Source organism: Protopterus annectens, chromosome 7.part0, assembly GCF_019279795.1.
Source record: "Protopterus annectens isolate FY-2018-M chromosome 7.part0, PAN1.0, whole genome shotgun sequence".
NCBI lineage: Eukaryota > Metazoa > Chordata > Ceratodontiformes > Protopteridae > Protopterus > Protopterus annectens.
The window spans coordinates 932211120-932217871 of record NC_056739.1 but is presented as its reverse complement, the minus strand read 5'-3'; the positions used below and the strand labels follow the sequence as shown (position 1 = coordinate 932217871).

Here is a 6752-nt window from a genome sequence, read left to right as displayed (position 1 = left end):
TGGAGCATGTCCAACAGCTCTGGGTTTGACATAGCTTCGTATGTTGGGCAGAGATCGCCTCTGAGTAGGCGATATGCGACGGAGTAAAGCTGGAGTTTTGAGACAGTCTGCGTAGGGCATCTGTTTGAGGCCAGTAATCCTCGGTGGTATTTCTGCAGCCTTTCCAGTTGTTGTAGATGTCTTGTGAGGTGCATGCCAAAAGGGGCATTGTACTCTATAATGGGTCGAATGAGTAATGAGTAGAAGGGAACAATTACCTTTTTCCTGGATGAGAAACCTTTTGTGAGGTGTGCCACGTAGAAGGATTTCCTGACTACTGTGGCGATGTGATCAAAGGAGAGACTCCTATCCACCTGTACCCCAAGGTCTCTTATCACATTTTCGGTGTTAAGTAGACTACCACCTATGTGGTAGTTCATGGGTACAAAGTTTTTACCAAAAGGGATGACAATGCACTTTTTGGTACTGAGCTTGAGGCCATGGCTTTGACACCAGGCATCTGTCTCAGTGAGGCCCTTTTGTAGGATGCCCACATAGTTATACGTTTCTATTATGGCTCCTAGTTTGCAGTCATCTGCGAACTTCATTAGCCAAAGACCTTCTGTGTTAGCCTGTACTTCAGAGAAGTAGATACCATACAGGAGAGGACCCAGGACTGAACCCTGTGATACTCTACTTGTCACTGCTCTGAAGTCAGACTTGGAGTCTGCTACTTTCACAGTGTGGGTTCTGTCAGTGAGCCAGTTGGCAACACCACCAAGGAGTGCCCCTAGTGCAGGGACAACAAAATGCCACAGCTGAAAACAGAAATTCCAATACCAAACCTTCTGTACAGTCTACAATAATCAGGCAAAATACTTTGATGACAGATGCAACAGATGCAATGGGTACTGCTACAGCAGATATCATGAATGGTATAACTACCTCTGGTCTCACCTGGAGAGGTGACTAGTCTAGTGGGACTAACCAAATCAAAGTACAAATTTCTAAAGCTTGTATCCTGCATGGTTTGTCTCCTCAGTAACTGCCCACGGACTCTGAGGAGAGTTGGGAATATACAGGATGCTGCACTCACTAGCCACAAGGTTGGAGACAGACTTGCTTTCCAACATTGTGGGACAGGAATATACATCACTCCACTTAACAGTGCAATGCTTCTATATGCCACACGGATAGCCATAAGAGAGCAGTCTCAAAATGAGTGCCCACGCTGAGGTTAAAATGACACGGCATCAAAGCTGTAAATTTAAATTTAGTCATAATTCAATCACAGCACTGCATATCACAAACATCTGACAACTGTAACTAGCTTTCAGACAAAACAGATTACCATGCTTACACCACACACATTCAAAGCTCAATGGCACACAGTAAAACTATCACCCTGTTGTCGTCAAGAATATATACACAGTGTAAAGGGCAAGACAAGAAAGACAGAAGCAAACAGCATGCTGCACTAAACTAGTCGTCTTATGTATTACACAACAGTAAAATCAAGTCTAGTCATGACAAGCAAAGCCAAACTTGCACATCTTGGACTCGAGAGTACATGTGGGGAGAAGCAGTCTACTTCCATGCAAATGATTGTGTAATCTTTGTAAATTTAGTTCCCCGGTCAATCAGATTAAGTTTGCATACAAAAATATTTGAGCAACAAACTTGCAGGACAGAAGACCAGAACCTAGTTAAGCCATGTACAAAACCACCCCTACATGACAGCTGAACTCCTGAAATCAAAAGACTGCTAGTATTAACTCCAGCTAGTATTCCTTAGTAGCACAACAGAAGTCCATGAAGCCCACAGATTCTCCAAATAAATAATAGCCATCTTCACATGGCAAGAACCTAGCTACGTATCCAGGAACTTTCATATGAACTCCATTTAAAAAAGACAAGTCTCTCAGAATCTAACAGAATCCAGTTTACTTTAGAGAAACACTGCATACTGGACTGAAAACCTGACTATGGGCACAGGTAACCTGGGTTAGATTACAAATCAAGGAGTTTGAAGCAGGGGAATACTAGAAAATCCCAATACCTACTCTACAACACACCAACAGTTTATATTACTCAACAAATCTTGTATCCTGCATGGTTTGCCTCCTCAGTAACTGCCCAAGGACTCTGAGGAGTTAAAGGAATATACAGGATGCTGCCCTCACTAACCAAGGCTGGAGACCAAACTTGCTCTCCAACATTGTGGAACAGTTCTAACACATATTTCAAGCCAGCTTCAAACCAGCCCAAAACTGCACTGTTTTAAATTTTATTTTTATTTATTTATTTTTTCTTTTACTTACTATTTTAAAGCAAAACTGCAGACAAAATCAAAAGGCAAGGTCCTGGATACCTTGAACACCCCCTCCTTCCTCCCCACCTTTACCCGTCAGTATTTCAACCTGAATGGAACTGTATTTTGTTTCCATTTTTGTATCTACTGCTCATTCTCCTTTAATGTTTATAATGCAGGCATAACAGTTATTGCTTTAGTGTTAGTAAGCATTCCACCATTACTCTTTAATGGAACCCTAAGACAGGCCTCATAGTGCCACTGTTTAGTCCCACACAAGCCTTCCACCAATTAATCTTCTCCTCCCCATTGTCTAGCTCTCCTGGTCTGGGGCTGTTTTGCTTCATAGCCACTCAGCCCTCTTATACATATATGTCTGTATTTATTTATTTATATATGTATATATATATATATATATATATATATATATATATATATATATATATATATATATATATATATATGTCCATTCTACTATCTGTTTGAAATGTCTGAAATGCTTTTTGCCACATTTTACTGTACACTGTACTAATTCAGTTGTAGCATAGCCCAGTTCCAGGTTTGCTGTTTCATTCTGGATTTGTTCTGTAACTTCTGAGCATCAAATGCAAGCCATCTTTGTTGGTGAAGGCTCCTCTGCAGCCTTGTGGGAGGAGAGTGCTGCCTGGGCACCATCTAATAGAGGGTGGTTTGACTAGAGCTCAGAGATATCAACATTATTGTCTAGTTTGATTTATAAGGGTTATTTCATGTTTTATTTAAGCCCCACATTTGCTCTTGTTTGTGTGTAGCACACCATCATGCACTGCTACATAGCTGTGGCAACTGTTGGTGGATACAGATGCAAACTTTGTGCTCGTTAAATGTTCCCTTAGCACTTTGCTTGTGGTCCTCCAGAGGTTTTTCGAGGCCCTGCTCTACTGTCAGGTGGAACACTAAGCCTTGCCTCAGATGTACCAACACATCTCTGAACTACTAGGCATTCCTAAGTGTGACCTCTTTTCCTGACTATTTAAATTTACCTAACACTATGAACGGACATTTTATCACAGCTTCTCCAGCCAGCTTGATCAACATGGGCATCCTGAGGCAGTGCAGCAACTGCCTCATGTTCATAGACAACCCCCTACTCCTAGTCTGCATAAACTCAACATGTGAGAAATGCAACTATATCAAGAACCCTGAATCCATGCTCTCTCACACACCATTTAGTACATATGACAATGAGTGGGTTGTCATTATGCACATCTCACCTCCTACTCCACCCAAACTCACATCATACATACCTACATACGTGGAGGTCCTCATCAGAAGCATACCTAAACACCATAGACCTCCCAAACAAAAACACAAGCATGCTATGCATAATACTTACATAGCTCATACACCACTGCCTCACCTGTCAAGCCCTTAAGGAAACAACACAAAACCAATCATATTAGCCATAGGTGATTCCATCATTAGACACACAGATGTCCCTCTCATCAGGATGGATAAGGAAAAGGTCATGGTCAGCTGTCTGGCAGGTGCCAGAATACACCATATCACACATGCACTCAAGTCTCTCAACAACAGGTGCTGTTATGACTGTCATAGTCCATGTTAGTGTGAATGACTTCAAATGTACCTCTCTGAACTATATGAAGAGAGACATGACTGAGCTCTCAGAGTGTGTGTCTCAGGCAGGTATGTCCTTAACCTTAAGCAGCATTTTAATTTCACCTAGGATGATGCCTCAATACAAACAGAAAATTACTGACTTCAATAACTGGCTTAGTTTCTGGTGTCATTCTAAGGGGATCCAGTATATGGCAGCCTGGGATGAAATGATCAACAGACCGCAATGCTTTGCCAGAGATGGTCTTCATCTGTAACCCCTGGAATTTTGGCTACTGGCTAAGGCTCTTGCAACCCCCATAGTGCTTTTCCTAGGCAGTGTCTCAAGGACAAAATTCCCGACGTAAAAACTCCGTCTAAAAACAACCTCAAGGTTATGCTGCTAAACGCTAGGAGTCTTAACACGAAACTGCATTCACTGGAAGCAGTCCACACCTTGGAAGATGCAAACATTTGTGCAGTCACAGATACCTGGTTCAAGGCTGTGGAGAGCACACTCCCTAGCCATACCAGGTTACAACTCCTTCCACACGTTCAGTCCACAAACTGAAACCGTGAAAACTAAAAGAGGTGGTATATCAATAGTCATTAAAGATAAATGCACCTTCAGACTGGTTAAACAGTCTGATTCCCTGGAGATACTTCAGATGCAATTAATGGTAGGACACCTATTCAAGTCATTGCCAGCAACAGGACCCCTTCCATGAGCCAGAACACCCACTCTGCCTATTTGGATCTACTTGAGTCTATCAAGATACATCCAAACACCATGGTTTTGGGTGACTTTACCTATCCAATGACTGGGTAAATTGCTCATGCTCAAACTCACTTGGGTTCCTCAACTTTAACTCCAATGACCTGGACCAGCTAGTTGACATCCCCACAAGGGGTGCCAACATCTTGGATCTGTAGCACTCCCACAATGAGGTCTTCCTTGGTGAGATCTCAACGCAGATCTGTCTCATTTGAAGCAACTATCATACCTGACCCCCCTAGCAGCAACTAAATAAAAAAAATTCTCCAAAGCAGATTATGACCTCTCATGGGATGGTATTAATAGCTTTACTGCACCTCTCACCCAGATGGAAATGGCAACTATGCCAAGTTCTGAACCAATGCTTTATACAAACATCTGTATAACTGCATTGGCTTGGCTGTACCTGATAGGACCAAAACAAGCTCCTCAAGGAAGAGTAGACCTGCCTGGTGGGCAACTGCCATTAACAGGCTTTACAGTAAGAGGAAGAAATTGCTATCTAATAGTAAGAGGGAGTGACCCCTAAACTGGAAACACTCTCATCTCAGCTTAAACAGGTGAATAAGAGTTCTTGTAAAGTCCTCCAAAGCAAACTATGAATCTAAATTAGCTTCCTCAGCTAAAAGCAGCCATAAAGCATTCTTTAGTTACATCCATAACCTAAAAGGTAAGGCCTAGATTTGTGCCAAACTGGTAGTTAATGATACCATATATACTGAGCCTGTGGACATAGCTAACCTGTTGGCCAACAGATACTGTGAGAATTTCACTCCCCTGTCCCTGCCACACGTGCCCCATGACATCCCTACCACCAGTCCTCTACCTTGTATCTCTAAAGAGCAGGTCATAAACACCCTCTCTAAGGTTAAAAACACAGCATCAATGGAACCTGATAACATCCCAAGATGTATTCTATATGGGCTCCAACATGAATTAGCAACACCACTGGGTACTCTTTTCAATAATAGTCTAAGTATTGGCTTCATCCCAGCTGAATGGAAAATGGCCACTGTTATTCCCTTGCACAAAGGTGGTGCTTCCATTGACCCTGAGAACTACAGACCTATTTGCCTGACTAGCCTTATCTGCAAAGCCATGGAGTGAATCACCATGGACCTTATCAACAAAGATATAGGCAATCTCCAAACACTTGACCCTACTCAGTTTGGATTTGTCAAAGGGAGGTCATGTCTGTTAAACCTGGTGGACTTCTTTGAGAGAGTCACCAAGGCCCTAGACAAAGGGAAAGCTTTGCATAAAGCCTACCTAAACTTAGCCAAGGTGCTTGACACTATCCCCTACTCCGGCATCATTGACAAACACACCCAGCTAGGTATCAACCCTTATATCTTTAGATGGGTTACTAACTGGCTTACTGATAGAATCCATATAGTCAAAATAGGGGAATCCACCTCCAACAGCAGACCTGTAACATGTGGTGTTCCGCAGGGATCACTCCTGGGACCTTTACTGTTTGGAATCTATTTCTCCGAAGTACAAGCAAAAACTAAAGGTTTGTGGCTGACAAAGTTCACTGATGACTGCAAACTGGGACTGGTCATACAATCTCCACATGATGTCAGCATCCTACAAGAGGGTCTTACACAAAGAAATGATTGGTGCCAAAGTCATGGCCTTAAACTCAGTGCAAAAAAAATGTATTATCATCCCTTTCAGTAAGGGTGATGTTCCTGCTAACTACCACATCAATAGCAACACCTTAAGTATGCACTCAGTGGTAAAAGACCTGGCCACACAGGTTGACAGCAACCTTACCTTTGACCACCATATCTCTACAGTGGTAAGATGGGCATTCTATATGGCTCATCTCATAAGTAAGGGCATTACCTCCAGAAAAAAAGAAGTTATAACCTCTCTGTACTCTTCCATCATCAGGCCAGTAATTAAGTACAACTCCCCTTTTGGTTTGTACCTTTCCAAGTACCTGCAGCAACTGGAGATACCACAAAGGTTCCTCACAAGAAAAATTCAAGGTCTTCATCATCTGTCCTATGGGGATCATCTGAAAGCACTGTCACTTTATTCTGTTTCATACAGACTACTCAGAGGTGATCTCTGCCTTGCATA

General features: G+C 42.4%; 1 non-coding gene and 1 pseudogene across 1 annotated transcript; both read right to left on the bottom strand.

Annotated features, from left to right (window-relative positions):
- Positions 1-991: 991 nt before the first annotated feature.
- On the bottom strand, positions 992-1214 carry LOC122807339. The gene has a single exon (XR_006365647.1). It is a non-coding gene; the product is annotated as a small nucleolar RNA SNORA73 family (small nucleolar RNA).
- Positions 1215-2078: 864 nt separating this feature from the next.
- Positions 2079-2270, bottom strand: LOC122807340 (annotated as a pseudogene).
- Between the last annotated feature and the right edge of the window lie 4482 nt (positions 2271-6752).